The sequence below is a fragment of the Hemicordylus capensis genome, chromosome 2, assembly GCF_027244095.1.
Source record: "Hemicordylus capensis ecotype Gifberg chromosome 2, rHemCap1.1.pri, whole genome shotgun sequence".
NCBI lineage: Eukaryota > Metazoa > Chordata > Lepidosauria > Squamata > Cordylidae > Hemicordylus > Hemicordylus capensis.
In genome coordinates, this window is record NC_069658.1 from 290,496,703 (window position 1) to 290,522,055 (window position 25,353).

Sequence of the window (25,353 nt, forward strand, 5' to 3'; positions counted from 1 at the left end):
TTTTAACTAAATGTTCCTCAAATTCTCTTTTTGCCTCCCTTATTGTCACCTTGCATTTCTTTTGCCAGAGTTTGTGTTCCTTTCTGTTCTCTTAATTTGGGCAGGCCTTCCCATTTCAGAAGGACGTGTTCTCCTTTATAACTTCATTGACTTTACCTGTTAGCCATGCTGGCATCCTCTCGGTCCTCCTAGTACATTCTAACGGGGCTTCTAGAATTGTGGTTTTGAGTAAACTCAATGGATTCTGGAGTGAAGTGACTCTCCTGATTTCCCCTTTCAGTTTTCTTTTCACCAAACTCCTCATTTTAGATAAGTTTCCTCTTCTGAAATTCAAAGTGTTTGTGTCAGAATTCCTTGGTGATTCTCTCCTCACATGTATACTGTATTTGATTGCACTATGGTCACTGTTCCCTAAAGGGTCCATGACAATGACATCACACACCAGGTTGTGTGTGCCACTCAGGATTAAATGCAATGTCATCTCCTCTCTGGTTGGCTCCATGGCCAAATGTTCTGGGGAACAATCACTCAGAGTCTCTAGAAATTTGACCTTCTTGTCATGACCTGAATGTGAATTTACCCAGTCTGTGTATGAGTAATTGAATTCACCCATTATTACTGCCCTGTCTCTCCTTTGATGCCTCCCTGATTTCCTTCTGCAACTTCCAGTCATTGTCAGCATTATGATCTGGAGGGAAATAGCACGTCCCCAGTAGCACATTTCCTTTCAGGCCTTATTTTGTCACTCAATCCAGCAGTCAAGAAATATGTCATAGACTAGCACTTTGTAGGGTTGCAATGAAGGCCTTGGAAAGGATATTTAGATGCCATGACATTTCTATACCTACAAAGGTTAGCATAGTTCAGACCATGGTTTTTCCAGTGACACTCTATGCATTCAAAAGTTGGACTTAGAAGAAGCAGGACAGAAAAACTATTGATGCTTTTGAACTTTGGTGCTGGAGAAGACTTTTGAGGATACCGTGGACAGCCAGGGAAACAAACCAATGGATCCTAGAACAAATCAATCCAGACTTTTCATTCGAAGTACAAATGGCCAGGCTAAATAAGTACTTCCGTCTTATCTGGATTCAGTCTGAGTTTATGCTCCCACATCCAGCCCATTACTGCTTCCAGGCAGGCATTTAGGGAGGTTATGCCATCTCCTGATGACGATGACATGGAGAAGTAGATCTGGGTGTCATCAGCATACTGATAACATCCCGCACCACATCCCCTGATGATCTCTCACACAGTGGTTTCATATAGATGTTAAAAAGCATTGGAGACAGTATTGAGCCCTGAGGGACGCCATACATAAGCTCAGATTTCGAAGAGCAACAGTCTCCAATTGACACCATCTGGAATCTGTGCAAGAGGTAGGAGTGGAACCACTGTAAAACAGTGCCTCTCACCCACAACACCCTCAGACGTTCCAGAAGGATACCATGGTCAATAGTACTGAAAGCCGCCAAGGGATCCAAAAGGACCAACAGAGTCACAATTCTTCTGTCAATTCTCAATTGGAGATAATTTATCAGGCCGACCAAGGCAGTCTCCACCCCGAAGCCTACCCGAAAACCATTTTGAAATGGGTCTAGATAATCAGTTTCCTCCAAGACCGTCTGGAGCTGAGAGGCTACCACCTCTCAATTACCATGCCCAACCATGGGAGGTTGGAGACAGACCTGTAATTGCTCAACTCTGAAGGATCTAGTGAAGGTTTCTTTAGAAGAGGTCTAATAATTGCCTCCTTAAGACAAGAAGGCATCCTGCTCTCCCTCAGAGAAGCATTTATAATTTCCACCAAACTTCCTACGACTGTCTCTTTGCTAGATAGAAGAAGCCATGTTGGACAAGGGTCAAGAGAACAAGTGGTAGGGCTTACCGCTCCAAGCAGCTTGTCCACATCCTCAGGAGTCACTAACTGAAACCAATCCAGTCAAACCACATTAGAGGAGTTGCTGGACACCTCCAGCTCTGACATCAAATTAATTGTGGCATCTCCATCTAAGTCAGCCCAAATATGAGAGATTGTATCTGCAAAGAATTCATTAAACACATCACAGTGGGTAACTGATGGCTCAAAATTCTGATTCAAGGAAGTTGGGGCACCTACTAGTCCCCTCACAACCCTGGACAACTCCACTGGACGTGAACTTGCAGAGGCAATACGGGCAGAAAAGAACTACTTCTTTCCACATGCATTGCCTGTGCATAGATCTTTAAATGTGCTTTATGTCATAATCTGTCAGATTCTAGTCGAGTCTTTCTCCACTTTCACTCCAGTCACCTACCTTGCTGCTTCTGCCCCTGTAGATCTTCTGTATACTAAGGGGCCAATTTTGAAGCAGGTCGGAGGGAACGCTTGGGAGCAATCGGGTCTACTGCCCTGGTGATCATGTTTTTCCAGTTCTCCACTAGGGCATCAACAGGATCACCGGCAGAGCCAACATTTATTTATTATTTTTTATCATTAAAACTTTTATATGACCCTTCCAAAAGGCTCAGGGCAGTTTACATTAAAACACCATTAAAAATCAGTTAATAATTAAAACAAAAATTATAAATAAGGTCAGATACCCTGACAGGGACCCTGGTAAGGGAGATGTTATCCTTATAGACCACAGGCACTCTACCTCCCCACCCGTGTCCCCTCACCTGCTCCTCTACAGAATACCCTGGAGGTAGAAGCCATGACCAGACTCCTCCAACCAAGTTTCGTTGATACACACCTGGTCAGCCCCTTCATCAATAATCAAATCATGAATGAGTTCAGGTTTATTCTGGACCAACCTGGCAATGCAAAGGAGCAAGTTGAAGTTATGTGAGTTGTTAGCAGTGCTCCCCGAAGTCAAAGAGCTGGCAGGACAACCGGAGGGCAGGACAACCGGAGGGGAAGACAGATATTAAATGTCTGGCTGCCCTTCCCCTGAAATGGCCTGCTGACCTGCCAACATTACTTCTTCTATTCCCCACCACCATCAGTATAGCTGCCCTACATTCAACGAAGGTGCCCCCTGTCTCCCCATCTCCAGACAAACCCAGACACATTACAAATTAACTTCAACCTAGGCTCAGTAACAAGTGGGCAAATCAGCTGTTGCAGCTCCTAAAAGAACCAGTAGGACTATAGTATGCCCCGGCCCTTGGTCCCACACCTAAGGCCAGGCAGCAAAGTTCGCCCCCCTTTGGCAGCCGGCTTTGGCAGCCACTGGCTGTGCTGCTGGTGCTCCCTCCCTCTTTATAGGCTCCCAAAAACTCAGAGTCCCCTCTCTCACAGGTGACTCCAAGCTGGGGCAGATGAAAATTAGTGCTCACAGCTGGAAATAGTTGCCAGCACTCAGGAAGACGAAAGGGCAAAGCACAGCTACACAGACCGACCTCTGAGCTGTCCACGCCAAGTTGGGGGGAGGTGGGTGGCTAAGGAGGCTATGAAATATCTCCAGACCAAGGTCAACGAGACAAGCTGACACAGTCCAAGCCCCCGTTAGTTGCAGCACAATTTGCATAGTATGCAAATTAGGTTTCCTGGATTTGGGAAGCTTGAATATGGCAACCCTGTCTCCTCCCCACTCCCAGCCTGAGCTTCCTTGTGTTATATCTGGAGGCAGTGGTTCCTTTCTGTTTTCTGCTTCTCTTCCCAGTCTCCACAGTCAGTGACTCACAAGGAAACTTTAAGACTCAGGCTTGGTTGCTTTGCATTTCTGATATTCATATTCCCATTACAGCAAATCCTTTGCACAGACTGGAATTTGCAATTAATCTTCAAAACACATAAAATTATGTTTTAGACTGTAATAGATTGTTTGGAATCCTAATGGAATGCCAGGGAAATATTGCTGTTTCAATTTTTTAATATTGTCTGAATGCACATTTAGGTTATAAAATGCAGCAAACCTCCCCTTTGTTGGATAAACCATATGCATTTTTAACAGTCCCTACATGCACATGTATCAGACCAGGGAAAACAGTTATGATGCATTCACAACAAAGCTATATTTGTTCCTAAAACAGCCCTCTAGGGAGTTCTATGCAATGCATTTCATGAGAATGTTATTCTTTTTAATTTAACTAACAAAGGGGGAAAGGGAATTTCATACACACCACAATCCCCTTACATTTCAGTAACAGTAGGCCTGTCATTAGTGAATGGAATCAAAAGCACATGTATTTCAAAGCTGTTAGTTTATCCATGATGGCTCTCGTGTATTGATGAGAATTTATTAGGGTTTTTCAGAAGCTGTTAAGGACCTCATCCTGCGCTGTGTATTCAGGCAAACGTTCGCTTGGGAATGAGCTCCCACCGTTTCCCTAAACGAACGCAAAAAGAAAGTCATGATTCAGTTCCTCACACTTGGGCAATTTTTAATTATGCATCAGGTCTGCAATTATAAGTTGCTGTGGCCAATGATTTTTGCACAGCCATTACATTTGTTTGTTCATTTCTGCTTCCATGTATACCCTGTCCTAATTTGAAGGCTGAGGATGGCTTGCAGTATTTTAAAGCATAAAGAGAGCATCTGCCTAACAGGCAGAAGGTCCCAGGTTCAATCCCTAGCATCTCCAAGTAGGGCTAAGGACAATCTCTTGCCTAGAGAGCCACTGCCAGTCAGAGTGAACTATACTGAGCTAGATGAATCAATGGTCTGACTCAGTATATGGCAGTATATCCCTTTTTAGCCATTCTACTGTGATCCCTTCTAGCATTTACTTGATTATTTTTTGAACCAACAGCCAGGACCCAGACTAAGTTAGTCATGATTAAACACTATTGAAATACATGAGACATTACTAAGAAGTCTCATTCATTTCAATGGGAATTAGTCATGGTTAACTTAGATTGTGTTTTCACAATCACAGATATTCTAGTTAAAGAGTTAACCAGGATATCTGAGCCCAATTGAGCTGTTTGTGAGAATGCAGATTTTCCAGGCAGTTCTTGTCAAATTGCTGTGGTCAAACTGCATTTAACCAGGATAGATAATCAGGCATCCTGGTTATCGATCCTGGTTAAATGTGGTTTAACCACAGCGGTTTTATCAGGATTCCCTGGAAATCTGCATAACTCTTTAACCAGGATTGCTATGATTATGCGAATGCAGCCTTAGTCTGGATCTTGCTCAATAAAAGCAAATGTTCAATTGTGTCCACCTTTGCATTCATTTCCCCTCAATCCAAAAAAGAACTGCACACAAGGATACTTTGGGAAGAAGTGGAAGCATCTAGAAGGACCCATCATTGACTTAACACCAAGTGGGAGGGGGTCAGGGTGGGCTTGGGGTTTAGGTTGTTTGGGTCACATTTACATATGAATATGTAAATGTGACCCAAACAATCTAACCCCCAAGCCCATCCCTTCCTAGTTGGTGTTAAGTCAATGATGGGTCCTTCTAGATACTTCCACTCCTTCCCTAAGTATCCTTGTCCCCTACATCACATTGAATCAAATGAAGAAATGGGAAGCAGGGCATCAGCCTTACTCACTAAATGCAACTTATCAGTACCTACAATGAATCTTTCCACCTACATGACAATATAGTGTCTGGCTGCAACTTTCCTCCCATTCTTCTATGACCTCAGCTTCAGCCATGATGGTTGCTAGGTAAGTCCTGGCATGATGGAAGGTTGCCTGGCTGTAACTTCCCTATCTAGCTGTCATGCGCTGGGGAAGGACCATAGGCCAATGGAAGAGCATCTGCTTTGCTTGCAGAGGATTCCAGTCTTGTCCCTGGTGTTTCCACATAGGGCTGGGAAATATCTGTCTGAAACTCTCTAGGACTGCAGCCTGTCAGTGTAGACAGACAATATTGAACTAGATGTATCAATGGCCTGACACAGTAGAAAGCAGCTTCCTGTGTGACCTATGTGTAGTCCCTGTCATTCTAAACATCATCGTTCTTTGCTTCAATTAAAAAATGGCTATCAACAAAAGCTGGGGGTTACTACCCAGTCAAAAGACCCCTGAAACTTCAAAAGCTATGTTTTATTGGTTGACGCTGTATTTTGCTGTGTATGTCCAAATGCTCTATGTAAGAAGGCAGTTGCCACTGGATCCCTCAGTGCTTCTGTCTTGGTCCTAGTCAAGCATCCATACAGTGGCTGAAGTGAATACAATGTAGAGAACAGACACTAAGCCTATTCACACAAGTAGCCTAACCCAGGCTAGGGCAGACCAGCCTGATCTGGGTTGATCATGTGCAGCGCCAGGATAGAGTCTGACCCTGACGCTGCCATTCTGCCCAACCTGACTTTTAATCCCGGCCTTTAGCCGAGGTTAAACAAACCGGAGGTTCATTCAACCTCAGCAGGTGATCATAAGAACAATCGCCACTGGGTTAAAAGGCTTCCCCCCAACTCGCTACCATCTCCAGCAGTGAGCCGGGGGGAGCAGTAGCAGCTCCAAGCGCGGCGGCTGCTGTAATGCAAGCAGCCACCAAGTTCATGGCACAGCGCACCCTGGGATGAGGGAAGGGTAAAGTCCTCCCACTTCTGGCTTCAGCCTTCGCCACACTGCCACTCGTGTGGGCATGCAGCATGGCAAAGACACAGGCGGATGCTGCTCATCTGCCAGAGAAGGCAGGCAGATTCCTGCCTTCCCTGAAGCCCTTCTAGCACCAGCTGTGAGGTCATGTGCATGACCTCGTTATGTTGTATTCACAAACAGTTATCTGCACACATGTATGTGCTCTTGTTTAACTCAGTTTAGTGTATTACTGTCAAAAAAACCCAGCTCCTCAAATGTACAGAAATCATTGGTGCAGTAGCTACAGGGAAGCTGGCCTCATATGCACACCTATGCATGCGTGGAGGCCAGGTCATTGCTGGAGCCACATCGCTGCGCATGGGCTGCTGAAAGGAGGGAGCACCGCCACTCTGCAGTGGGCCAGGACAGAAAGAAGAGGACCTTATCATCTACTTTTAGCTGTGTCTTGCTGCCTGTTGTGAAGGCTTCCTCATTGCTTGAAAAGGGGAATCCTCACTGGATTGCTCTTTACAAACCCGCCAAACTGATCCATAATGAACTGGGCTCAGTTTGATCCTATCATGGACTGGCTTATCTTCTTGAAGGCCGGTTCGGTTTGTGAATGGATTGTTTGAACTGGCCCAGTTTATGATGAACCCGTTGAACATGAACCAGTCTGTGCACACCCCTACAGGTCGTTCCGAGCTTGAAACAGGTTCTTCATTTGAAAGGTGTTCTGTTTTTCAGCTCGAAACACTTGAAATGGCCTGTTTTGAGTTGGAATGTTTCAGACTCAAAATGGTCTGCACATTCCTAACTCAGTTTCATCTGCAGTAAAACAACAACATCAACTCATTTAGATGTTTTCTAATATCTAACAGACACTTCACTCTAATATCTGAATGGAATAACCAATGTACATGTCTTTATTGACATGTGGATCTGGCTACAGGTCCTTCAAATGCAGGATATTGATTGGAATTGTGCTATTGTAGGTGTGTTGAACATAACATGTGAATACAGCTGTGGGTGCATCACAAACCAGCCAACTATTCCATCTGTTTTCGTACTTCTCACAGATGCGAAGTGTTTCATTGTTTAAGCCCCTGTTTATTTGATATCTGAGAAAATTGCATCCATTTCAGACTAACCCCTCCATTTTCATTATCCTTTTTTTTTTTTTGAAAGGAAGGAACTTGGGAGGGGTCTTGTGTAGCAGTGCAGCAGAGCAGTGAGCTTTTTTCCTTCAAAAAGACTTTGTCCAGAGTTACTTTGTTTTGGGGCATTGTGAGAAAACAACATGGCAGCCGTCAGAAGGCAGCTGTGGGAGTTCTAATGCTCTTTTTCAACTTTAGAAGCACCTGATGCTCCACCACACTACAAGGTAAGCCCTCAGGCACCTTCATTATGACAACCAGTGGGGCCTGATACATCAATACCTTCAATGACATTCCATTGATTTGGGTTCCATAGGCTTTCATTCTGTGAATAATGAAAATGGAACCTGATGGGCTTGATTTTCTTCAATTTACTATTAATTCACACACCAGGTGAGAGGTGCAGGGAAGTGGGAGTGTGGGGGGAGTGGCAAAATTCACCCTAGAACACAGGCAGATGTGACAGACAGCATTCCCCTTTGCAGGGCTATTGTTTTGTGTGATCATTTTGTAAATGGTCACATGTATTCACCCTCATATATACTGCAGCCAATACTTCCCATCCTTTTCTCCCACTGTATCCCCTTTCTCCGCTGACTAGCTGCTTCTATTCAAGATGCCAATTCCCATTCTTCAGTAAGCAATTTTCAGCTACTGGCATGCATGCAATACTTGCAGGATTCCCTTTCTGCTTGGCAGTCTGCTTCCATGCTTAAGGCACCTGGCACCTCTATGTGCATGCTGTTTATCAGCCCTTTATCTGAATGATAAGAAAACCCCTATTTCCATTCTCTTCATACATCTTTAGATGGAAGACACACACATCTGACAAGCATCAGATTTTTGAGAGCATGTCCATGCAGGCTACATATTTTTCAGATAGGGGAAACACTCTCAGATTTATGGGAAATGATAATGAAATGTCCAAGATGATTAATTAAACATATGTATGCTGTTGGCCTTACTCCTACATTCATGAACCAATAGCCTGTAGTAAGTGTATGGATTGCCATGGAATTTGTCATTAGCTGCTAAACTAAAAACTTATCAACCCAGGTAGTTCCAGCCCAACTCTCTTGACTGAGGTGCCTTTATAACAAACAGATGCTTCATTGTACATCATAACTTGCTGCCAAAACTATGAAGAGCCAGGCCTGCTCTCTGTGGTCCTATGAAGTTTTTGCATGTTCTAAAGGCCCCAGACCCCAGATCCTGGCTTATTGCTGTATGTTCCCCATGGGCAGTCAGTTGTGTCAATTATCTAGTGGGGTGGGTGGATATCACTTCTCCCTCAAATAAGCAATGAAGTCATTCACACAATACAAAACTGTTCTACCCAGGTTTGGGAGCTGTGTGTGCTCCCAATTTTTGGTTGTGTGGAAGCAAGGTAGGAGGAAAACCTGGGTAACTTTGCCTCTAATCTTGCTTCCACACAATCACCTCTACTCAGGTTTTCCTCCTACTTTGCTTCCACACAACCAAAAGTTGGGAGCACACACAGTTCCCAAACCTGGGTAGAACTCAGTTTTTGATTGCGTAAATGACCTCAATATGTGCCAACAGGAGCCACCATCAGTTCAGGAGTGTTGCATGGTGCAATAATACTGCAAGTACATCGCTTGTTGCTAGATGTACCTCCTAAGAGAGGTTTGCCCATTCAAATGATAATCTAAAAGATGACCCACACTTGAAAATCTTTCTAGCAAAGCTGATCTGACCCATCTTTACTAAACAGTAAGGTCTTTCACATGACCTTAGGTGCTGGGGCTGGGGAGGGCTGGAGGGAAGGCAGAAGCTTACCTGTGGAACATGTGGGCCAGAAAATAGTATGTGGCTATATATATAAGATGTTAGGTACCTTAAGTGGCGCAGCGGGGAAATGGTTGACTAACAAGCAGAAGGTTGCCAGTTCAAATCCCCACTGGTATGTTTCCCAGACTCCTCTCTACCCCCGCGGCTCCCTCGCTCTCTCCCCCCACCCCGCAGTTCCCTCTCTCTCTCTCCCCCTGCAGCTCCCTTGCTCTCTCTCTCTCCCCTGTGGCTCCCTTGCTGGCTCTCTCTCCCCACCCCATGGCTCCCTCGCTCGCTCCCACCCACTCCCTGCTTCACAACCCCAGCCAGCAAGCTCCCTGGCTTTCCGAAGTGGACGCCCACACTCCTCTCCAGCTGCTGCCTTCTCACTTTCCGAACTCTCACAAGCTGTCAGCCAATTGCCTCCCTCCATCAGCCAATCGCCTCCTTCCTCCCCCTGTCAGCCAATTGCCTCCTTTCTGCCACATCACCACACATCACTCTCCCCCCACACAACTCTCTCATTCGCCTGTGTCTGCCTGTCATTGTCCAATTGTCCTTCAGTCCTGCCAGCCATCCCCTTCCACCAAATTCCCTGCTGCCTTATGTAGCACCACCACAAACTCCTTCCGTCCCCAGTCCCCGAACTCCCTGCTTCACAACCCCAGCTGGCAAGCTCCCTCCCGACAGCAGGTGTGGTGGGTGGGCAGTAACAATGGCCTCCAAGCTGGCCCTCTGCTTTCCGCAGCACCTTTGTGCAGCTGACCCCAGCCGGCAAACTCCTTCCCAACTCGCCTCCCCCCGTCAGCCAATCGCCTCTTTTCCTCCCCCCACTCTGTCAGCCAATCGCCTCCTTTCTGCTACGTCCCCACACATGGCCCCTCTTAGAGAAATAAGTACATAGATGTTAGTGTAGTAAAGTAGCATGATGTTTAGAGAATACAAATACGATGAATATTTATATACCGTTTTTCAACAAAGCAGAGACTGTTGGAAGATCACCAAGAGGTACATCACACCACAACTGAAATGTAATTAGTGTGTAAGACATTGCAAGTGACTTTCTGGAGGCAATTTTACTCACACTATGCTCCAGCACAGGTAATACTGGAAATATTGGCAGCAGCTGTTTTGCCAGGGTTTGCGCCAGAGTCTGACATGAACCCCACTGAAAGTATGTGTGTGTGTGTGTGTGTGTGTGTGTGTGTGTGTGTGTGTGTGATGCCAGAGTATTGCAACCCTACATTTTTTGTTCACAATCAAAGATTTATGCCCAGTTCAGATGTAGAGTGGAAGAGCAGGTCCAATGGTTCCGTGCTCCTCTCTCCACTATGCTGCCTGTGTTTGGACGACAGGGAAAGCTGCATCTCTGAAGTCAGCAAGACTGCAGAGAGGCGGGGGAGCTGGCTGTGCAGGCTTCCTTCTTGACAGAAGGACAGCCTGCACAGCCAGTCTGGCCAGAGTGAGGGAGGAACTTCCTCCCTCAACTCTGGCTCCATGGGCCTCTAACTTTGGTGCCAGCATTCTTACATAATGGTTGTACCACAAAACCAGGTTAAACATAGCTAAACTCAACTCTGACCAAAGGTCCAAAGTGGAGTTTGGCGAGGTCACTTAAATCCGGTTTTCTGAGTTCAGATGACTGGCTTTGGAAACTGGAGGTGAAGGAACCTTTGGTTTCCTATGTTGTCTGAACTTGGCCAAAGTAAGTTTTCTCATGCATTCATTCAGTTTTGCAATAGTGACCATCAAGTGGAGGGAGCATTGAACAGGAGTTTCCAATCACATTTTGGTATCTGAGAAGATCATGCATTAATTCAGAGTATGCCAGTATGCAAGCGACAGAATATAGGGCTTGATGGATCAATGCTCTGATTCAGTATAAGGCAACTTCATTTGCTTAAGTGCTCACATTCGTTTAAATGGATGATTTACCACCTTTGGAAGGCTCAGGGCTGATGGTAATTGTAAATGATGAAACAACAATTAGCAAAGGAGTTGAAGGAATATATTTCAGAGAGAAACTAGAGCTCAATATTAGGACACATGCTTTGCATGCAGGAAGTCCGGGTTCAGTCCCTAGCTCCTCCAATGAAAAAGGATTTCAGGTGGCAAGGCTGGAAAAGACTGTAGCTTAAGATCTTTGAGACCTTGCTGATGTGTCCTGCACCATGGGGTAGTCACAAATTCCATAATGCCCAAGAGGGTCCCAACAGCCCCACCCACCCCAACAGCAACTCCTCCTACTTAGATAGATGCAATAATTGGAGGGGGGTGTTCTGTTAAAAGAAGTCAAGGATAGTTTCCTAATTGTACAGAGCTTGAAACTCATGTGGATATTAACCCAGAAGAGCAGCCTGGATTGTCAACCACAAAGAGTGAAGGATCCACCTTGTAACAGAAGAAAGGAAGAATGGTAATAAAATCAATTGTAGTGTGATAATCAGTTATGTAACAGACCGTTGGATTAGCAAGATAAGCATATTATTTCTGTTAAGAAAGCAAAGGGTGTTGCATCCCCGTGGAGACCCTGGAGGTTAAAAAAAAAAAAAGTATTGGGACTGCATCCCTGCCCATCCCTCCAGCACTATACCATTAGGCCTGCAGCATATCACAAGAGGTGAAGACCCACTCACACCACTGCAGGACTCTAAATCATGCTGTAATGCTGCTGCGCAGGAGGACAGTACTGATTCTGCTGACTCTTGCAAGATCGCATATCATGCACTACTTCCATTATTCCAAATGGGGGCTGTGCTTGTGTGGAGCTGCCAAGGGTGGCAGTTGAGAGGATAGTGGTCTGGTAGGAGGAAAAGAGGAGCAGCTGGGGGGACAAGGTGGCATTGTGGTTGCCATCATCATCATCATCATCATGATGTCAACAGCAGGAAGTTTGCTGAAGAAGCTCTAGATGATCAGACACTCACAGCAAAGATTGACCGACACCATTTTTGGCCATGCAGTGCCTGCTTTGTCTGCCTGGGCAGCTTCTCATGAGTCACTGGCATCACCCAGTTCTATAAGCTGCGGGGCTGACTGCCTCAACCCTCTCCCTGAAATTGAAAAGTCAAAACCTATTAAATGTGAAACCTCTGGTGCTTCTTCTTTGCAACAAAGATATCTAGTCATAGGATACTTTGGTGGAAACATAAATATATAAAAATGTGAAGGTGGGAGCTTTTAAATTTTTTTTTAAACTACCCCCTCGGGGGGGGGGCGCCGAGGTGGAGGGGTCAGTGGAAGTTTCCCCTCCCCATGGCAGCCTCCCATCTGTCCAAAACCAGCCCATCCAGCCCATCCGGCCTGGGTCATGCCAAGGCCTTGCAGAGGCTTATTGAGCAGGCGTGGCGGCTTCCAAAATGGATGCTACACCAATGGGGAAGAGGCCCTAATGGGCTGAAGAATGGCTGGTTTTGGACAGATGGGAGGCCAGTGGGGGGAGGTAGAACCTATGCAGCCACCTCCCACCCCACTGCCTCTGATAATCGCCCCTCCGGGGTAAGTTTAAAAAAATATTAATTTAAAACAAAAACAAATGAAGAAAAAAACCCCTTGTGAACTCCCCAAATGAGCCGGGGGGGGGGGGAGGGAACAGTGGGTGGTTCGGTTTGACCCTGAATCATCAAACCGAACTGGTTCGGCATCGAACATGTTCAGCGTCAAACCTATTTGCATGAGAAACTGAAAACTCATGACGGTGTCAGGGATCACCTTGCAGAGCAATTCTTTCCCTTATTGTACCATTCTTATCTAAAGCAGTGAATTTTAAGGATTCATTCATGTCTTCTTTATCTCAAACACGGGCAAATCATGTTAGAAAGTTTGTTAAGCAAGGGTTGCAGATTCTAATTCTAAAAGCAGTTAAAAATGTGTACTGGGAAACCTAAAACAACTGGCTCTGTGACCAACAAGCACCACCTCTCTCTGTAGCTTGTTGCTCCTTTCCCAATATGCAAAGAGATAAAGGTATCGGTATTGTACCAAGAAATGGTATCACCATCCTAAGTGGCATCCAAACCTTTGGCATCATTGTAGGAAGGAGAATTTTGCTCAGACAAGAGGTCCCTACACTTACAGAAGGTGTTTCCTATGATAACACATTGCTGCACCAAAGGTTTGGGTGCCACCCACCCCTTGTATATTTTGGACAGCTTGTCATAAAATCACATTTCCCCTGATGGGGAGACAATGGAATTACAAGGGGGAAGATAAGCGTGAATAGAGGAAGTACACAGGTGGTCCTTAGGCAGCATCCTGAAGACTGCTTATTGGCTATGGACCAAGCAACACAATGTAAGCCTCCATTATTTCCCAGTCATAGTGGGATTTTGAAGGCAAGTGGCGATTGGCCCCACTTGATTGTATTAGGATGTGGTTTTATTTCCTGGTACTTAATGAACTACTGCCATTTCTTAGGACCAAGTCACCCAAGTGCCTCCTTACACATAGTGGCTGGCATAGTGCATTTGCACAATCTGTGTAAGCTGTGCAAGTTGCACTAATGCAATTTTTTTGTGCAAGATGGGTTGCACATTAGTAACCCCATTATTTCCAATGGGCTTACTCTAATGTAACACAACTTACACATATTTTGCATTTGTCCAAATTGCACAAATGCAATGCCACACTCTTGCACAGTATGCCAGCCATTATCATTTTTACCAGTAATTTTTTCCTTATCCCTCCATAACATTAGCATCAACCCATTAGGCAGATGAAGTGTTAGGTCTATAAATATCAGTTCTCCACCTTCATCTATCTTGGGCAAAATATATTCCAGTAATGAAGACAATTGGTTACAGCTGACAGTAGCAGATTTCCAACACGATACACAAAATTTACTCGGTGTTCTCTGATTACAGTGAATACCTTCTGGGCATTTCCTGGAATTAGTAGCACAAAGGGGGAGCTGACAAATATTGAAAATGTAATGAATAAGATGTTTGCATAATTTGTGGAATAAACCTCCATCGGCAACATCTCTTTTTATTCTAAGGCTGCAATCCTGCATCATGTGAGTCCCATTGAACTCAGTGCAACTTCCTTATGAGTAAACACATTGAGTACTGGGCTGTGAGCCAAACAAATCTAGTAGAAAAGATGGGTTTCTAAGATTCACAATAATAACTGCTAAACAGCTCATAGCTTTATATTGCCACCGTAGCAATAAAATTTGTTCAATTAAAACAAAAGTTATTTCCCCTGGCAGCAAATGGGATTTAAGTAAATAACTGAAGGAGGCTGAACATACAGATGTGCTCTGTAAGATTTTGAGTATTCTTTCATTTTTAAAATAGATTCACAGCCACACTGAATTATGGCTTGCATACGTACAGTACTATTAAAGTTGTAACCTGTTGGACCGAATGGACACTGAGTAAAATCAGGTGAATTGGTATTTATACATTTATAAATGTATACATATTGGTATTCATATATTTTAGAATGTATATATTACCTGTGTTAGTTTGTTTTGCCAAATGTAGCAAAAATATTGTTCTACTGCCTCCAACTGCTCACTTCTGTGAGCAGTGAGAAGTCCCATGGTCCCTGATGGTGCACTGAAACTTGGATTTGGTTCCTTTGGAATGAGAGTCAGTGCAGACTGATGGTGTGTTTGTAATATTTGGTTTATTTACACAAATATATAAGCTGAGCATCGGATGGAGTTAGACGACAACAGAACATTCTTTGAAGTCAGCAGCAGTTTACATTAGGGAGGGCAGACCCTGTATTGAGCTGCTATAGTTCTGTCTTGGCTGTTCATTTCTAGGCTCGCTCTTAAATCCATCACTTTCTCATTTAGTCACTTGCCTTCTATTTTCTACACAAATGTCAGGGGAGGGGGAAAGGGGGATCAGGTTATCCTACACCTTTCCTCAGCCTCTCTTAGGAGGCTGGAAGTATGTGCTTTTGCCACATTTTTCAGCAGTGGCCTTCTCCAGTATGGAAGCCATCCAGAATAATTTTGAGCAATTAGCAAAACATTCTCTTGGTTTCCTCACGCTTCTTTACTGACAAATTAGTGGACAGAAGAGTAGACAGTCATCTAACTACAACAATCTCACAAGAGTATTTTTTTGCTATCTGGATATGGTTTATTCCAACAGTGCAAAGAGTACAGATGTATTTGTAGGCCAGCCATATCAATGGCTGTGATCAGAGCATTACTTGGGCAAAGGTTCTTTTTCCATGGTGGAGGAGCAGGATAGTGTGCCCGCCTGCTCCACTCTGCTCATAATATAATGTGAGGTGTAAGCATTCCATACAGATGTACAGATGGGGGAACTGCCGAATCTTTCTCCCCTCCTTTTTTATTTTGAGCAATTCCTCTACAGGAGGGGTGCTCAACTTCAGCCCTCCAGCTGTTTTTTTGACTACAATTCCCCTAATCTCCATCCACAATGGCCAATAATCAGGGATTATGGGAGTTGTAGGCCAACATCTGATGGAGGGCCAAAGTTGAGCAGCTCTACATTGCGCTACACTGTAGAGCTCTACACTGTGCTCGACATCTGCTATACAGTGACAGGATTGTCAGCCAAGGTAAAACAAGACCTCAACCAGGTCTGACCAAAACCCAGAGCTTAGAGAGAGAGAGAGATCTAGAGTAGATTAAGTTGAGTATCCATTACATCAACTTCTTGGTGGGTTTTTTAAAAAAAATAATATTTTGATCTTCTTACAGTTCTCTTGCAAGCAAAAAGGAGAATAGCAAAGAGTAGAAAAGATGGCCTTAAAAAACCACAAAACCATAGGTAGTGTCAGTGTGCTAATCTGCACAGCAACAGCAATTTGATAAATATCCTGAAGGAAAATGATTTAAATTAGAGAGAATATGGGAGAAAATGAGTTGCTGAGTTGGAAGAATTGTATGTTGGATTGACTATGGATAATAGGAAGGAATTGCAGGTGAAGCTGTCCCTAGAGCTGCATTTCAGAAGATGACAACAGTGTCGATATACAGATGTCACTGGCCCATTTATATACTGTATTACCCATGAGAATAGCTATGGCTTGGTTACAAGCACATCAGTATAGTACAAATAAGACCATTCACTTGGTTGAAGTGGAAGAGTCCTAGTGCAGCAGCATGCCAGCATTTGAGCTGAGGTTTCAGGGCTGACGTGAAGGGTCAAGTTGTCAAATCAAGTTCCAAGGAACTGTTGCCTTTGCCTGCAGTTCAAGACAAAGAGCAGAAAAGGACTGCTGTGCTGCCCCAAATTCCTGAAACTGACCAAACTCAAACGTGACTTTCAAGATAATTCACCTTTGAGAAATATCAGCCATATTGGCATGTGATGTGGAACCATGGGCCCAATGGACCTGTGGTTCTGCGCCCCTCCCCCCATATTCGGACATACTAGAGAGTTCCTCTCTGCAGTCAGCAAGACTGCTGAGAGGAGGGAGAACTGGCTGTGCGGGCTTCCTTCTTGCTTGAAGAACAGCCTACACAGCCAATCACAGTTGGAGAGAGGGAGGAGCTTCCTCCCTCAATTCCAAACTGTGGTGCCACATTCAGATGTAACGCAGGCACCGCAGAACTGGAGGTCCTGGCAGTGAACCTCACTACAAACTGAAGGTACAACTCTCTGTCTGGGGAAATCACAGATCCATTTTCTGCCGTAACTGTAGCTGCCTGCATTCAGACATTCAAAAATTGAAACCAGAGGCTCCTTCACTTCTGGTGTTGGATGAGAATGTGGCCATCATGAAATCTATTGTTGTCATTACAGCAAATTATTCAGTCCATTAAAAGCTCTGGTTGGTTGTTGTAAACCACCCAGAGACTTGTGTTTTGGGTGGAATATAAATATGTTAAATAAAATAAAATAAAATAAAATAATAAAAGAAAGCAGTGAGACCAGAATGAACAGACACTTCTGTGAGCACTCAAATGAATCATTTTTACCCATAAGAATTTCAGGTACAATCTTTACATGAGCAATAGAATCCTCAAAGCCTCTTGCCAGTGCAAACCTCACTTAAGTGAATCATATTTGCCTTGAGAATCCAGACAGAAGACCACAGCCAGACCTGGGTACTCATTCCAACTATTAACAGCAGTACGGCTCCTACAGTTTTAAATTACAATTTAAGAATAATTAAGATTACATTCAGTGCAATTCATACCTTCATTAAAAGGGTTTTCTCATTTGTTTGGAATGAAAAAGTAATTATGTTTCTATCAGAAAATAAAAATGCCTTGAATTTCCTTAGGGATCATGGGGAAAATGGACTAAAATAAGTATAATAATTAATAAAATAGTATCATAATTAATAAATGAACAAAGAAACATTTTTCCCTAAAGCTATTAATGAATGCAACATGTCTAAATGGTGATTGTTCTTTTCTTTAAGGATTATTAAAGCATTAAAGAAAGAATCAAATTGGATATCTCTAAAGCATGACAGGGTACTTGGGAATTTTGTCTGAGTAATGTATTGGCTGTGGTGCCATTTTATGAGTGTCACTGGAGAGGAACTATGTGAGATGTATGGAAAGATTTTACGCATTCAATCATTTCTTTCTCAGTGATAATAGGGGGGAAAATGAGCAGTTCTTGCATAAGCACAGAGGAAGGGTAACATGTATCAGTCACAATCAAAATGGTTTGTGTGAATCATCTTCTTTGGCATGAGTGCAGTAATGATCTATCTGTGTCTTATGTATCCAGGAATCTAGCAATTGGCTTTTACACATGTTGCTGTCAATTGCAAGCATCCTTTATGTTATTTGTTTATTTATTCGATTTCTATACCGCCCTTCCAAAAATGGTGTGGCTTAGTTCCTGTGTTAGGGTAAGAATGGGTGAACCCTGTTTCCCCCAAATCTGCTTCAGAAAGTAACTGAATTTATTTACTGGATGTCAAATGGATTTCGGGAAAATTAATGTAGATTCCGGTTTCAGCTATGGCATGTACAGAAGACCTTTAGTGAATATCTATATTATTAATTCTCCAAGGAGGGCCATGCGTGGGGATGTGGTAGAAAGGCAGCGATTGGCTGACAGAGTTTGCAAGCAGAAGCACCTGATTGGGCAGTGGGGATTCCATATGCAGATAGGGAGAAGAAGCCTGTGAGAGCAGAAGCACCATGGTGATTGGGCAGTGGGGATTCCATATGCAGATAGGGAGGAGGAGCCTGTGGCACTGTGGTGATTGGGCAGTGGGGATTCCCTATGCAGATACGGAGGAGGAGACTGTGGCACTGTGGTGACTGAGCAGTGGGGATTCCCTATGCAGATAAGGAGGAGGAACCTGTGATGGTTAAGGTCAGTTGGAATGCAACTCTTACTAGTCGGAAGATGTTCTTGATTGTAGAGGAGAGGAATCTTTATATAAAAAAGGATAGCAGGCAGGGGTCTGGAAAAAGATGGGTCGTGAGGGAGGAAAGAGCCCCTTCAGGAGAAGGAGGCTGCCGTTGTGTGAATTAGATGAGGAAACAAGATGAACAAAATCTGTTAACTCAGGGAGGGAGGGAGAGAGAGAAAAAACATGAAGGGAGGGGGAAGAAAGAGTGGGGAAGAGCGAGTGGAGGAGAGAGAAAGAGAAAAAGAAAGGAGGGGGAAGAGAGACAGAAGGAAGGGCAAGGGATGGGCCTGGGCCTGTCAGTAGCCTGAGGGGAACGAGCGGCCATGGTGGTGGCAGCAGCGAGGAACAGCCTGGTCAACCACTGCTGCTGCTCCTGCAGGGAGGAGCAGGAGCCGGGTTCAGGGGAGGGTGGGGAGGTCTCTGGGAATAGGGGGCTGCAGCTTGGCCAATAGGTGGCAGCAATGCTGCAGCCATGACCAAGAAGGGTGAGGGAGATCGAAGCAAAGGGATGAAGGAGGAGCAGGAATGAAGCTCAGGTGAGGGTGGGGAGATCTCTGAGGTGAGGGGAGCAATCAAGTACTAATGTGCAGATGCTCTAGGGCGTGCAAGAGTTCCAGCATTGAAACAGAGAGAAATAATGGCAGTGGTCAGGATGCAGAGGTGGAGGGCTGGCAGGCAAAGCCCCTCTGGCCAGAAGAGGTGGGTGGACGGCGGGCAAAGCCCTGCCGGCCAGGAAGAGGAGGCGATGGCGGGGAGAAATAATGGTGGCAGTGAGGAGGTGGGTAGACGGCGGGCAAAGCCCCATCAGCCGGGAGGAGGAGGGGGGAGGTGGCGGCAGGATGGCCGGGCCCTGGCCCGCCCAATGGGGGCTGTGGGGGGGGGAGAGAGCTGTGGGAGGAGAGAGCGAGCCAGAGTGCTGCGGGGGGGGGAGAGCAAGCGCATGCGCTGCGAAGGGGAGAGCGAGTGAGCATGCTGCGGGGGGGGGGGGCGAGCGAGAGCGCTGTGGGGGTGAGCGAGCGAGCAAGCGAGTGAGAGCGCTGTGGGGGCTGAGCGAGCAAGTGAGAGCACTGAGGGGGAGAGCGAGCGAGAGTGCTGCGGGGGGAGTGAGCGAGCGAGAGTACTGTGGGGGGTTAGTGAGTGAGAGCACTGTGGGGGGAGAGCAAGCGAGAGCGCTGTGGGGGGAGAGCGAGTGAGAGCACTGTGGGGGGAGAGTGAGTGAGAGAGCTGCAGGGGACAGCGAGCGAGCGAGAGCGCTGTGGGCAGAAGCGAGCAAGCAAGAGTGCTGTGGGGTTGAGCGAGTGAATGAGAGCACTGCGGGGGAGAGTGAGCGAGTGAGAGCACTGTGGGGGCTGACCGAGCGAGTGAGAGCGCTGCGGGGGGAGAGCAAGCGAGAGCACTGTGGGGGGAGCGAGTGAGGGAGAGCGCTGTGGGGGGAGCAAGCAAGCAAGAGCGCTGTGGGGGGAGTGAGCAAGCAAGAGCACTGCGGGGGAAAGCGAGCGAACAAGAGCGCTGCGGGGGAAAGCGAGCGAGCAAGAGCGCTGCGGGGGAAAGCGAGCAAGCAAGAGCACTGCGGGGGTGAGCGAGCGAGAGTGCTGTGGGGGCTGAGCGAGCAAGTGAGAGTACTGTGGGGGGAGACCGAGCAAGAGTGCTGCGGGGGAGAGCGAGTGAGTGAGAGCACTGCGGGTGTGTGTGTGCCACAGGCTCAGTCCACAACTGCATGGAAGCTCTGTGTGGGGTCAGCTAGTTCATAAATATTTAAGCTTTGTTTCACCTGTGCTGGACACCTCTAATGGAAAATGCCCTAAAAAAGAGAAGAGCTATGGAACAGGGATCTCAGGATCCAAGATGCCTGCTGGAAATAGGCACAGGACTAGTGGGAAAATGTGGGGGATTCATGAGGGAGAAGGGAGAGGGTTGACAGTCAGAGAAAGTACTGCTAGCAAAGCCTTTTCTGTAGGTTCCTAGGAGCCCTCTCATTTGTGTTCGAGTCTCCAGGCTTAGAGATCTCACTCTGTATATGCTCAGGAGCCTCACAGCATGATGAGCTCTCCACTGTCACTTATTGACAGTGGGCCAGTCACCCCTAGATTTGGTTCCTAACAAGCAAACTGTAAGGGGGAGCAGATACATGCTCTCCCTAATCCTGAGTAGACCCCAGAAGTTAACTATAAACAGATTAAGGCCACTCTGTCAAGGCCACTCTGCACTCAGGGTGAACCGCCTTTTCTTTCTCCTCCTCCCATAAAAAGGATAGCAGTCAGCTAATTTGCCCAACAGGAAGCTCAACAGGATGAATACAGATTAGGCCTGTGGAGCTAAATCCCTAAATTAGGCCTGTGGAGCTAAAGAAGGTTGAGCAAGTGATACGAGCCTAAGAGATGCACCCATCTGATTAGTTTACTGGCCTTTTCTGTTTATGCAGATGCCCCTTCTTGCATCTATGCACTCTGTTTTCATGAGGAAAGCCTTGGCATACCTCAGTGATTCCCACATTGTTACACTCAGGGAGGAAGATCAGCAACAATGGGATCCTTGCTAGTCTCACCCAGCACACCTGTTAGACAGCAACAGTAAATTGGAATTTGCCCCCAGGATATGTTTTTGGGTAGAAGGACCCCCAATTACATGATCCAGTGTGCTCCCTTTTGCCCCTCACTTGGGACTCCATCATATGCTCCATCAACTTTGAGGGCGATTTATTGTCTACTGGCCATGATACAAGGCATTTTTTGTGCCATTTTACAGATCAGCTTTCTTGCCCAGCCTGATCTGCCCAGTCTTCCTTGCTAATATGGGAAGCTGGGACCAAGGAGGAAGCACACTCCTGGAATCACCTCCAATGACTAACCCCTCCAACTTTATCGCACCTGCCTTGGCCTGACCTGTACCTGAGGAACGAAGTTCATCAGTGATCCCCGGAGCCCTTCATCCAGACCAGGTGATATGAGCCTTCACCCCTCCTTGGGCCCCAAATCTATGCTCCCCTTTCTTAGATCCAACCCCCCTCCTTCTCTAACAGCCTCTTTCTCTTGCCCACCTGGGAACGTACAAAATTAGGACTCTAAGCTAAAATGCCTCATTGCAGTTAAACATATTTCTGATAGTAATGATGCTTTAACCACACATTTCTCTCCTTTGTACCCCTTCCTACAATAAATATCTCCTTGTATTTTGAAACTTAAATCTTGCCTCCATCCAATTCGTTTCATGCATCCACAAATTTGCACAAATTAAAACTTACAGGAACCTGTTCCTTTCTGAGCTAAATTCCCCATGTGAGCCCAAAAGGTAGATTTCAGGGTGTTTGCTAATCTCTCCAGAGCAGTTTCACTGACAAAAGCAGGTGGTGGATGAAAGGGGGTCCAATCAGAAGTGGCAGCAGAAGATCGCTGTGCATCTGTCCCCCCTCCCCTTTGCACACCTTCATCCCCTTTTTCCTCTTTTTAAATGTGGGGTCATACTGCCACCTCACTGGTGCCCCAATAATCTGCTGCCTGAGGAAGGCACCTCACTTCACCTCACCTCATAGGAGAACTGGCTGTGCAAATCAGAGAGTGTATGTATGTATGTATGCATGTATGTACAGTGCAAAGAGTGAATTGAATTTAAATAAAAGTCTAGATGTTGCTAATGGAAGTAGTAGTAGTAGAAGGAAGGAAGGAAGGAAGGAAGGAAGGAAGGAAGGAAGGAAGGAAGGAATTTTATTTAGTATATTTGTATATAATCCAAAACTCACGTGTAGGGCCTTTCATTCATCTGGGGACATGGGGGTTCCAAATGGGGGTGGGTTGTGGGGGGTTAGAGAACTCCTGGACTAGTAACAACTGATGATCAGAACTTCTGTTTGGGTCAGCAAACCCAGGAGACACAGGAGTAAGCCAGGCGAGGCATCTATTGCTGAAATCAGGAGCTGGAAGCATAAAGAGTCCTCTGAAGGCCTATCAGGTCTTTCTAGCATACTTAGTGCTGCCAGTAGACTAGAAAGCCTTATTACATCAGCAGCTGTCCTGTGATCGGCTATGAAGGGTCAGCAGGCAGCCCTAGCCATGCTGAAGCAGCTGCATGTATAGGATCAAAGGGTAAGTTTTGCAGAGTGGCATATTCATAGATTGCCCCGTAGCAACAGCTCTCTATTGTTTCCAGGCCTGTTAGTTCCCAGTAGCTAGAAAAGGTAAATGGATCCACACAACCAGAAAAGCAAGGTAGGAGAGTGCTTCTCTCCTCCTACCTTGGTTAAGAGCAGGGTGCAAAAGCTGGGCTACCCTGCTTGAGCAATCTGGGTTGAGGGGATCTGGGTTCATGAGTTCACACAACCATGCAAACCAGGGTACAAGGTCTGATACCTTGGTGTTGATAGTTGTGTGCAGAGGCCTTGTGTGTACTGAAAAGCATCTCTTGGCTCTGCCAGAGAGCTACTGTTGAGCTATTAGAGAAGGGGACAGAAACTGAGAGTACTGTGGAGCTGAGGATACACTTTGTGGTGAAAGATCCAATTGGGATCATTTTTATATTGAATAGGTGCTTAGATAAGTTAGCCATATTATGTTAGATAAACGCTTGACATGAGTCCATTTGCTTGATGCAGTTTAGGCCTTGGCCCTGACACGAGCTCATGAGCGAATGCTGTCATATAGGTGAATTCCCAAATCCCCCTCACTATGTCCAAAATTAGATATCCTCTTCACGGTTCCATATACATACTCCCACTTTGGTGGAGTCCTGTTCTCCCACATTGCGTTCAATTTAGACATCCTTTTATGGTTGAGCACACACCTCCAGAGCTTATACAGAGTGCAAAGTGTAATCTTCCATTCTGTCAAGGATAGCCCCCACCTAAACTTTTGTCTAAAATTAGAGAGAGTCAGCCTGTCAGCTCAGGCAAACTTCCTCATTTTACACTGTCTCGAAACGAGAGTGCATAAAGACTCAGCGTACCGCTTGGAAGGGTCGCTCGCCCCTGTTTTCAACCATATTCTATTTTTCTGGCCAATAATATTAAATGTCAAGGGGAACAGGTTTAACTGAGGGTTATTGATGGTCAGGACCCCGTCTCTACCCAATCATTGTTAATGCGTAGGTGACTGGGCAAAGGGTACTTAAATCCCAGTCTAGGAATAGGTATTAGACGCAGAAAGAGGAAACATCAGGTTCCTTTTGGTAAGCCCAGAGGAATTGAATAACCACAAGGAGGGGGAGAACTTTTGACGATCTTTTGAGTTGCCAGCCTAAATTGTCTAATTGCTGTAAGACAGAGAGAAGCATTTTTGCTGTTACTGAAAACTTTGGTGAGGAATAATTTCTTTTTAATTAAATATCACCTCTTCATTCTCCTCGTGTCTTCTTGGGTATTGGGAGTCTTAATAGCCAAGACCATCAAAAGAATCCAGTCTCTGTTAATGTGAGAATTTTGGATTCCCCATTTATTCCTGACTGTAGGGAGTCTTGGGGTGTCTAAAATCTCTTACAGTGGCTAATTGGGCAAAGGCTGAGTTTCAATATAATCAGAAAAATCTGTGGCTGCCAAGACTTTAGTATGATTTACTGGTTGAAATAAAAATCCCCTCCACTTCGTTATTTCAGCCATTCTGCTTAGGTGGCATTCATTGGCAAAGGGAGATAAACTTTAAAGGAGTGCTAATAGCATCCTATTCTGCATGTGGTGCCCTCTTGACAGGTTCCTCATTTAATTGCTCACAGCTTTTAAGGCTATGAACCATGCTCTTGAAGCAGCATGCTTCCACCCGATGCACATAACTTAATTGCTATTAAGATCTACCTTTCCCTCCTCCGTACGTGTTTCATAACTTCTCAGTGCTGCATGTTAGTTAATTGCTGCTGGGATTCAGTAATCAACTTGTCAGCAAGCACACTCCTTTTATTTAGGCTTCCTTCATACCTACAGTCTTTCACCGAAAGCAATCCTCTCTGTGGGACTGGATGGGGCCAAAGAACTGATTAAATGAAGGATTTGGGATATTGAGTTTCCGAATAATCTGTTGATGACATCTAGGGCACCTGCTTAGCGGTGTGATGAGAACACATCCAGTAGATTATCTATTCTTCCTTCCCTTCCCTAAACATAGGTGGGCCTTCTCGGGGGCATGTATGAATGCCCTCCCTTCAGAACTATTAGAATTCTGATTGAGCAGAGATATTGCCCCTGAAAGTCTGATGGGGCCGAGTCAATTGCACATGTGCTCCTGCGATGTGTCTTTTATATTGGTCTTAGGTGAAGATTAATTGATCTGTTCTACAAAACTTGCCAGGATAATTGGATGAATTTTATGTTAAATATTTGCTAATAGGCAGGCACCATTTCACCTATTATTCATGCAGTTGCAAAGTTACGATATTCGGCAATACAAGTGCAACATACTCCGCTCGCTAATGGTTCGAACCAATGTACAGATATGTTATTAATATGGACAACTGTTCAATTGTACAATTGTTTTAGGTGTTCTGGTATTGGTCAAAGTCCGAAATATACTGACTGGCTTCCTTCACTCCCATTCCCCTTGGCAAGTTCATCATAATTCTATCACCTCTAATCACTTAGGGGGACTAGAGGAAAACATATCTGAGAGATGGGAAGCAAAGTAGGCTCTGCAAGAGCAATTTGGTTTG